This window comes from Suricata suricatta, chromosome 3 (genome assembly GCF_006229205.1).
Source record: "Suricata suricatta isolate VVHF042 chromosome 3, meerkat_22Aug2017_6uvM2_HiC, whole genome shotgun sequence".
NCBI classification, from domain to species: domain Eukaryota; kingdom Metazoa; phylum Chordata; class Mammalia; order Carnivora; family Herpestidae; genus Suricata; species Suricata suricatta.
In genome coordinates this window covers 26,356,774-26,367,874 of record NC_043702.1, presented here as the reverse complement: position 1 = coordinate 26,367,874, position 11,101 = coordinate 26,356,774, and the positions used below count along the sequence as shown (strand labels likewise).

The 11,101-nt window shown below is 35.8% G+C and overlaps 1 pseudogene; it reads right to left on the bottom strand.

Annotated features, from left to right (window-relative positions):
* Positions 1 to 294: 294 nt before the first annotated feature.
* LOC115286392 lies at positions 295 to 717 on the bottom strand (annotated as a pseudogene).
* Between the last annotated feature and the right edge of the window lie 10,384 nt (positions 718 to 11,101).

Sequence of the window (11,101 nt, the reverse complement as noted above, 5' to 3'; positions counted from 1 at the left end):
ACTATCAGCTGGTTTTTTAGCAGAAGTTTTACAAGCTGAAGGGAGTGGAATGATATATTCAATTGCGAAAAGAAAAAAAAAAGCTACAGCCAAGAATACTCTACTCAGCAAAGTCACCATTCAAATTTGAAGGAGAGATAAAGAGTTTTCCAGACAAATAAAATATAAAGAAGACTGATTGCAAGTAAGAATATTGAATTGTTAATGAAAAACTACCAAAAAATAAAAGTCCAGGACCAGATGAATTCACAGGTGAATTCTATCAGATATTTATTTATTTATTTATTTTTGAAGAACAAGAATCAAGTTGTTATTTGTTCATTTCTTGCATTTGAAGTATTCCTCAATGACATCCTTGGCCTGAGACTCTTTGCCATAGTCCTTAACCACCACACAACTGCAACCAACCACTTTATGGGGGGTTCCCTCTATGTCAATTTTACAGAGGCCAACCCATTCCCCTAGTTTCTTGTTGTCATCAACCTTAATGAGGTTGATTTGGTGCTCAACACAAAGGGCCTCCACCACCTTGACATACATCGGCTCATCACATTTGGTGGCAAGCACACAAAGATGGGCTTGGCGCTTGTCTAAGGCTTTGGCAGCCTTGCAAATTCCACATTCTAAGCCATCGTGGATAAGGGAGATCTTCAGCACCTCTTGTAAAGCAGTATTCATGTCCATTACACCTCCAGCAGCAATGCCTTCCTCAGCCATGGTGGTGGGTTATGGATGGAGCTGAATCTTGACCGCACCAGAGCCTCTACCTCCACGTGACTCAGTGGTGGCAGGAAAAGAGCTTATCAGACATTTAAAGAAGAGTTAATACTCATTCTTCTAATAAAATAGAAGAGGAAGGAAAGCTTCTAAATGCATTGTACAAGGCCAGCATTACCATGATAATAAAACCAGACAAAGACACCACAAAAGCAAAAAGACTTCAGACCAATATTTCTGATGAGCATAGATGCAAAAATTCTCAACAAAATATTAGCAAACCTTATACAACAATATAAAAGATCAATTGCCAGATTTGTATCAGGGTGCAAGGATGGTTCAATATTCACAAATCAATTACTGTCATATACTACATCAATAAAACAAAGAATAAGAATAATATGATCATTTCAATAAATGTAGAATAAGCATTTGACAGGGTTCAACATCTATTCATGATAAAAACTCTCAACAAAGTAAGCTTAGGGGGAATATGCCTTGACATAATAAAGGCCATTTATGAATATCCCACAGCTAAAATCATCTTCAGAGATGAACAACTGAGAGCTTTCCTTCTAAAGTCAGGAACAAGACAAAGATGTCCAGTATCACCACTTTAATTCAACATACTACTGGAAATCCTAGCCACAACAATCAGACAAGAAAAAGAAATGAGGCATCAATATTGGAAACAAGGAACTTTAACCCTCACTATTTGCAGATGACATAATCCTATACATAAAACATCCTAAAGATTTCACCAAAAAACTATTAGAAGTAATAAATAAATGCAGCAAAGTGGCAGGATACAGAAGTAATACCCATAAATCAGTAGCATTTATATACACTAACAATGAAGTTGCAGAAAGAGAAATTTAAAAAACAATAACATTTAAAAATGCATGAAAAATAAAAAAAATACCTAGGAATAAAGTTAACCAAAGAGGTGAAAGACTTGTACTCTGAAGACTATAAAACATAGATAAAAGAAAATGAAGATGACACAACAAATTGAAAGATATTCCATTTTCATGGGCTGGAAGGATTAATGTTGTCAAAATGTCCATATTAGTCAAAGGAATCTACTGCTTCAATAAAATTTCTATCAAAATATCAACAGCATTTTCCACAAAACTAAAACAAATAAAACTAAAATTTGAATGCCAACACAGAAGACACCAAACAGCCAATGCAATTCTGAGAAAGAAAAATAAAGCTGGAGGTATCACAATCCCAGATTTCAAGATATACTACAATGCTATAGTGATAAAAACAGTATGGTATTGGCACAAAAACAGACACACAGATCAATAGAACAGAATTGAGAACCTAGAGATAAGCCAACACTTATATGGTCAATTGATCTATGACAAAGAAGTCAAGAATATACAATAGGTAAAAGATAATCCTTTCAATAAATGGTGCTGGGAAAACTGGATGGCTGCATGTAAAAGAATGAAGCTGGACTACTTTCTAACACCATACATAAAAATAAACTAAAAATGCACTAAAGACCTAAACATGAGACCTGAAACCATAAAAATCCTAGAAGGGAGCACAGGCTGTTATTTCTCTGGCATCAGCCATAGCAACATTTTTCTAGGTATGTCTCCAGAGGCAAAGGAAACAAAAGCAAAAATAAACCATTGGGACTACATCAAAAGAAAAAAAAATTTTGAGAGTGAGTAAACCATCAACAAGACAAGAAAACTACCTCTGAATGGGAGAAGATATGTACAAATGATATATCCAATAAAGGGTTAAAATCCAAAATACATAAAGAACTTATACAACTCAACATGAAAAAATAAAAACACCCCAATTTAAAAATGGGCAGAAAACCTGAATAGACTTTTTTTTCCCAAAAAGGACATACAGATGGCCAACAGATACATGAAAAGATGCTCAACTCCACTAATCATCAGGGAAATGGAAATCAAAACCACAATAAGAAATCACTTCACACCTGTTAAAATGCCTAAAGTCAAGAAGACTGGAAACAAAGGGTGCCTGGGAGGCTCAGTTGGTTAGGCATCCAACTTTGGCTCAGGTCATGATTTTATGGTTCATGAGTCTGAACCCCACATCGGGCTCCATGCCGACAGCTCAGAGCCTTGAGCCTGCTTCTGATTCTGTGTCTGCCTTTCTCTCCGTTCTCCTCTGCTGTGCTCTGCTCTCTCTCTTAAAAGTAAATAAACATTAAAAAATTAAAAAAAAAAACAAAACAACAAGACTAGAAACCAAAAGTGCTTGTGAAGATGTGAGAAAAAAGAACCCTCTGGCACTGTTGGCAGGAAAAGTAAATTGGTGCAGCCACTGTGGAAACAGTATAAAGTTTCCTCAAAAAATAATTAAAATAGAAATATCACATGATCCAGTAATTCCACTATTAGGTATTTTCCTAGAGAAAATGAAAATACTAACTCAAAAAGATATATGCAGCCCTATGTTTATTGGAGCTCTATTTATAGTAGTCACGACATAGAAGTAACCTAAGTGCCCATCAATAGATGGATGGATAAAGAGAACATGGTATATATACACAAAGTAATATTACACAGCAATAAAAAAGGACAAGATGATACTATTTGAGACAACATGGATGGACCTTGAAGGATTATGCTCAATGAAATAAGTCAGAAAGACAAATACCATATTGACTCCACTCATAAAAGTAAACCAAAAAAAAAGGAAAATCAGAACTATTTTTACAGAGAACAAACTGATGATTGCACAAGGGGAGGGGTGTTTGAGGCCTTGGGCAAAATAGGTGAAGGGGTGAGGGAGATACAGGCCTCCAGTTACGGAATGAGTAAGCCAGGGGAATAGGCAGCAGAATGTAAGGAATACAGTCAATGATACTGTGATAGTGATGTAATGGGACAGGTGGGTCTACTTGTGGTGAACAGTATAATGTGTAACTTATCAAATCACTAAGTTGTACACTTGAAACTAATGTGAAATTGTATGTCAACTATACTTAAATAAAAATATTTTTAAAATTAAAACAAAAACTTCTGCTAGTAAACACTTTATATTATTTATTTAACCTCATAATCCTTCTGCTACTGGCAAAAGCTACTAAAATAGCATCTTATTAGTACATCAGTGAAAATATATGCATTTTATGTATATCGTGTATATTTGCATATATATATATCCTAAATCCTGAGTGTTTGTTGTGTTATTGCTTCTATAAAAAAAACAACAAATATTAGCATGTATAAACCTGGATTTGTATGCTTTTAAAAGAGCTTTTAGAAAATGATGTGGTTATTCCAATATGTGTCTTTGTTAGCATATGACATCATTTTGTGACTTCCCTTTAGAATCAGCTCTTGAATCACACAAAAGAGCTCTTTATGACTTTTTTATCCAGGACTTCTGTTTATCCCAATCTGAATTGTTCAGTATAATGAATTACTTTATTCCCTATTCTTGGCCCCAAAACTGTTGTCTTTATAAGAATCAGATTCACCTTCAAAGTAACACATTTTTTCTCAATTAAATTACTTATGATAAGAAGCACATTTATAAATATGTGTACAGTTATGAAGTTTTTGTTTTGCTTTTAGTAAAAAGGAAGCAGAGCATACTGGTTAAGAACAAAGTTTGAGAGTCAGGCAGGCCATAACCCTCAAAGTTAAAATCTTGAATAATTTTTAAATAGTTATTGTGGTGTTTTTAAGAAATTAAAGCAACTTGGGTGCACTTGTAATAAATACACTTTAGTTTTTTTCTTCTTTCCCTTAGTAGTAATATTTATGTTAGTGAAGATCCACCCACCTTCCTTGTTGAATTCCTTTTGACAATGTAGCTGGTATGTTTTTCTCAAGTTGGAGCAGTAGAACTTCCCCAGAGTATTTCTATTAGGTACTATAATTTACTAAAACCGTGATTTACAAACTTGACCACATTTCCAGAGGTTAGCTGATTACAGGGGCTAAAAGCATTGCCAGATAATTGAGTTCATGAAAATTGTTGAAGACCACGGTGATGCATTGTATCAGCAGCCTCTCTATTTCATTCTGTGCTTCTCATACACTGAACATGATTATAAATGTTTGAACAGTTGACCACATTTGGACACAGTCTCTGTCTGTGATAGTGAAGGCTTTTTCATGACTTGAATCTTTGCTCTCATGTTCATTAGTTTTTACTCTAAGTAAGAGATCCTGACTTTCCCTCCCCTCCCCTCTCTTATGTGTTTCTGTGTACTCAAGTATAAATCTGGGTTATTTTATAAATCACAATATATTGACTCCAACATTATAAAAACTGCAAGGGGGTGTGAATTAAGTATAATGTTGAGTTAATAAAGCAATGTGTTGATTTAACACTATTTTGTACAATCCCAAGGAATTGCAGAAGCAAATACATTGTTCTAAAAGCAACAATAGAATCATATTTATTCAGATATTTCAATAGTACCAAGAAGAAATTATTTTCAAATATGGTGCTGGTTCCAAAGTTATTTTCTTTTGCAATACTGTTTGACATTTCATAGCACTCAAAGCAAGCAGCAAAAGTATGTTGAGATGAATCCTGTCTTCATTGTACTGTCTTTTGAGAGCAAGCAATATCATATTTTAGCTGCAGAGAATTCTGGCATCTGTCACATAGAAAAACAGAGAAAAAAGCAAAGAGAAAAAGAGAAAAGAAGACAGTGTCAAAGCTCTGAAATTTGTTAAATGCTATCATATATACTGCCCACTTAAAATTAAAAACATCATATGAGTTGCTTATTACATTTTAAAGGAAAAAATAGTCTCAGTAGGTTAAGGTGGCTGCTTCAAGCTCACAAATCTGATAAAAAACAGAGCTGGTTTGTGCTTCGCTAATTTTAATGTACACTTTACTACTGACTCTGAAGATGACACATGTCTTGATAAATATTGATTGAAATGTGGCTGCATGTTTGTATTACTTAAATAAAAATATACAGAAAATTACAAATTTAATGAAAAATATCTAATACAATTTTCAAAGTTCATAATATCTGGGTAAAAAAACCAGACTGAGTAATTATGCTTCTTTTCTCTCCTCCATAAAATATCTTTGGAACTATAATATTTTTTAACATTTTTTTTTGAGACAGAGAGAGAGCATGAGTGGGGGAAGGGCTGAGAGAGAGGGAGACACAGAATCTGAAACAGACTCCAGGCTCTGAACTCTTAAGCACAGAGCCAATGAGGGGCTTGAACTCATGAACTGTGAGATCATTAACTGAGCCGAAGTCTGAAGCTCAATCAACTGAGCCACTCAGGTGTCCCTAGAATATATACATTTTAGAAGTCCATAACCTAATGGAAAAGGAAAAAGTCTATCAGTGGTAGATTAGAAATTTGGGGAACAACTGAAAGGTGAAAATTACACTGATTTGGCTTAAATGAAGATACTGCACATAGGACAAAAGTCGTGCTTTAAAAACAGGAAGAATTCTGTGTAGTATTCAAGTTTCAATATTCCTTATAATCAAAGGGGGTGAGAGGCACTGTAGCACTTACTAAAAATGTTGACTCATGAACCACATACGTCAGCGCTAATTAGTAAATATTATGTATTTCCAGTAGCTACAGAACTGAATGTTAGTACTTACGGGGGGAGAAAGACGGTCATGTTTCAGGCTCTGGCAGGCATAGAAATGGAAAGATCTCTCTGAAGGAAAACAGCTATTATTGGTAAACTGTGCTTAACACCATGATTTCTGGTCTTCTTTCCATCAGCCACTAATCATTAGAGTTTGGCCATAATAACCGCAACAGTATCCATAGCCTGGCAAAGAAAAAAAGGCCAAAGACGAAAACGGACACAAAGAACCATTGGATATTTGAGGAAAACCAATACCCAGCAAAAGTAATAAACTAAGCAAACTAAATAAGAATGTAGAGAAAGAGGTTAAAAGAAGTATAATTTATATCTTTATGCAGATACTTTCAGACATAGTATCTATTGAGAAGAGTAGGATGTGATAAAAATCTAAATTTACACATCATATAAATTTAAATATTTGAAAAGAGGGTTAAATAGTAATGTGCACTCATTAAGTGTGACTAAAAGAGCTGAAAAAAGCAACAGAATGAAGAATTCTGTAAGAATACGGTGCAAAATGCAAAAGGCAAAAGTATATGCCATTGAGGAGAAAGGAAAACTTTGCACTATGCATCTGATTAGAGGTGTAAGAAATAGAGAAAAAGAAAGTGTAGGAGAAACTTTCTCAAGTAGGAGGACACTGGCCCTCAATGAAAGGAATAACCTGGGGCTAGGAAGATACATGTAAACGACTAATGTGGTGAAATTTTTGAAGATCAAGGAAAAACAGAAAGTTGTAAATCCTTCCAAATGTAAAAGCAAATTAGGAGGGGTAGGGGCACCTGGGTGGCTTAGTCGGCTAAGCATCCGGTCTCAGCTCAGGTCACGATCTCACAGATCGTGGTGGGTTCGAGCCCTGCTTAGGGCTCTGTGCTGACAGCTAGCTCGGAGCCTGGAGCCTGCTTCAGATTCTGTGTCTCCCTCTCTCTCTGACCCTCCCCTGCTCACGCTGTCTCTCTCTGTCTCTCAAAAATAAATTTAAAAAAACATAAAAAATATTTTAAAAAAGAAAAGAAAATTAAGGGGGAAAAGATCTAACACAGACTAATTTAGAATTCTATTGATATCAGGTTTCTTATCACCAGCTTTGGATCTAGAAAGACAGGGGAGCAATGTCTTTAGAATCCTGAGGAAATGTGATTTGCTATAATAATGTATGCAGTCAAATTAGAATTTAAGAGAAAAAAAATTCTCATACATTTATGGATGCAGAACATTTATCAACAGTGGTTATATATTATTGTCGGGCAAATATAGGAACTGATCCGCTGTGACAGTAGAAAGTCAGTACACACACATATATTAAAATTTAATGTTGGAAGTGCGTAGGAAGACACTGAGAGTGGCAGATTTTCAGTTTCCTTGAATTTCCTAACAAAATAGCAGACAAGATCGGCTGGATAGCAAAACAAAAACCTCACAGACAGCATTTAAATGACAACTTAGCTTTCTAAATACAAAGTGTAAGTGGGAGGGAAAAGCTCTGGACAGCTGTAGACTACTCTGGTGTTAATGCCTGCCGGGGAAAAGCAGGAGAAAAGCAGTAGAGAGCCTAATGAACTGCAAAACAGCAGAATACGCGACAATAGCCAATAGATCCCCACGGAGAAGTACACCAAGCCAACTGAGAACAGTAGTTAAAACAGAAAGGGTTCTGGAGCTTGGATTTACAATAAAGGAAACAGAGTAGTGAGGGTCTTAGGAACTCTCAAAACTGACCATCCCGGATTCCATTCATCGGTGGTCCTACAGTGGGAAGAAACGACTGGGAGTGAAATAAAAACTTCACAAGACAGGGACAATACCAATAAAGGCAAGAGGAAGTCTGGTTAAAAGTGATGGCAAGCAACTGTGTCACGAAATATCAGAAAACATGCTGCCGTGTGTGTGTTTGTGCACGTGCGTGCGTATGTGCACTGTAACACTACACAAGTCACAAAAGGTGATGCTCCCTGAAATTAGCTCTCTGAAATTTCTACTCTGACCACCTCCTCTCAATAGCCCAAGACACATTTTACATAAAAAAATAGACAATGTCCAATGTCATACAACATAATTACTTTAAAAAGGGAATAAGGGAGTCTAAGAAAATATGCCAGGCCAGGAAACCAAGCCAGAAGAATCAGCCACAAACCTAAACTATAATCTACTATTTTGACACAAAATAAGAATTATAAGAAAATGACCCAATACATGAAAGAACGGTATAAATCAAATTCTGAAAACTCAGAAATGAGAGGCCAAAGCTGAGTAAAAAATTAGAAATAGAAGGAAAATATTTCAGAGATTCAAAAATAAACTTGAGGAATTAAATTCAACAGATAACATCTTAAGAGAAATTGAAGATACAAAAGGTAAGTAGCCTAAATTTTTTTAAAAATTAAGAGATAAGAGATATCAAGAGAAAATAACAACATAGGGACAATAGGAGTCCTTACAGAGCAAAACCAAAACAAAGAAACAGAACAAATACTCAAAACTGTAATTCAAGAAATGCTTGCTGGAAAATAAAGTGAGTTCATAGTTATGAGCAATCAAGTTCATAGATCTGAACAATGAGTTTGTAAATAAAACAAGCAAAATCCCTACCATACTATTGGGTAGATTTTTCAGTCAACAAATTTCTTATGGCTAAAGGGAGGACACTGTCTTATTTAGAAAAACTTTTGATTTCAGTTTAGCAGGAAAAAATTTCAAGTCTATTTCACTCAGACAGAATTAGCATATTACACCAAATTCAATGATACTCCATAAAATCCACAACTGTCTGGAGTACCATAGTCATTTAGCCTCACTAAATCCAGGACTCTATAACCTGGAAAGGGAGGATGACAGCAGGTAGGACTAATATGCGTAAGGGTGAGAACCACACTCTTGTGAAATCCTTAGAAATAGTTCTGAGTGTCGGTGGGATGGTAGGTAGAGATATACTTTGATGAAGAAATTGTTATTATGCTTCAAAGTTCTGAGTTACTTCTCCCATCCACTTTTATTTGTAAGGTTCATTGAGATCTCATCTCTGATGCTGTTTGCTCACCGAGGAGTCTGCGTGGAAGCGAGCCTTCAAGCCTGGTGGTGGAAGCGAGCGGTCGTCAGAGCAAGCCAAGGGAAAGCAAAGCACCACATCACTGGCTTCAGTGAATTAGCTTCCCCGTTGTTCATTTGGAAAATGGGCCTCACAGAAGCAGAAATATACGCCGCTGAAATTTAATCCAAATCTTCATGGATTTAAAAACAAGCAAAAGTCATTTTGTTGTTCCACGGCCCCGGGCTTGGGTAAGCCACGCTAGTTAACAAAGTAGTTCAGCAAAAGTGGTCGTCCTCCATTCTGAAACATTGGTATCAGAAAGCTGAGGCAGTGCAAAATTTAATGCAAACAGAATACTCAATGTGTATATTTTTTGCAAAGAAAATAGTCTCTTTTGAGTTTTAGCTTCAAACCAATATTTTGAAAACTGGTACTGAGAAAATGACTGAATCCGTTAATATACATGTTTTTTTCTAAATGACATAGCTTCTGTGCTAAGGAAATACATAAACTATAAAATATCAGATGATATTGCACTTGCTTTGGTAGACAAGTGAAGTGACCTTTTTATTGGGAGTACATCCTTCCTTTTGTTTATATGAAAAATGATGGCCCCCATTTAACACTTTTAAAACTGGAAAAATTATGGGTCTTTGTAGTCAGACAGATAACTGCTCAAAATGTTGGGTTCTTCAATGATCAAAATGTAGATAATACCCATCTTTCAAAGTAGGCGTGTTAATTAAAATAGTGTTGATCACTATCAAAGTAGTGAGCATTTAAAAAATCTTCTAGGATCAGAGTCATTAAAGTGATCTTACTCTCCACTATTTCATTGATTTTCTGGACATTGTATAAAGCTTAATTCTTGATTGTTTTGGGATTTCATTCAAATTTTAAAAAAAGCAAATCATATTTTCATGGTCTGTTACATCTCAGAAAATGTACTGACTTAAGCTTCTGTCCTCACCATTTCACAAAAATTAATCTCAAGGACACCATCAGTGACTTCTCTAAACATCCTCATTTTCTTAGACTATGTCCCCTCTTGGGGTCTGTAATACTGCTTTCTTCTTGTCCTTTGACAAACTTTCTGACTATTTTTTTTTACATTTCTTTGAGCATCTCTTATATCACCCTTCTCATTAAAAAGTTGAGGTATTCAGGGTTATGATAGCATCAATTTTCTGTCTCATTTTACAACCTGTTAAGGAACATTTGCCACTTCCATGATTTCAGTTACTTTCTATAAAGTGATGGCTCCATAATCATTCTTTCCAATGCAAATGGCAGAATTAATATCCTATTGGGCACAACTTCCTGGGGCTCTAGTGTTCCGCGCTCACCAAGTACTAAATCATCTCCCTTGCTTATTCCTCCAGTGTTCTTAATAATACTGTTTTCCATAAAATTCCAGTTGCTATATAGGGAAACTTATCACAATCATCATCAACAAGAATTAAAAAAAAAAAAAAAACTGTTTGCCTCGGTCTATCCCCAACCATGAAGAAGGAGTGATCATCCGGAAGTAAAGCGGGCTTGTTTCTCCTACTCCACCTCTAGAAAGACAGCCACAGCCTGCCTTCCTTGGAAACACAACTGATCCGACCAATCCTCAGCTCCCGCCTCTCACCAGCTCTGCCTACGGTGCCAGATCAGCTAACCTGCAAATTCTTACATCATCTATAATTACATTTGTGATACGTTTGTGACTCCACTTTCCCCCAGTGAAAATGTGTATTCCTAGTGCATAATGGGTGCTCA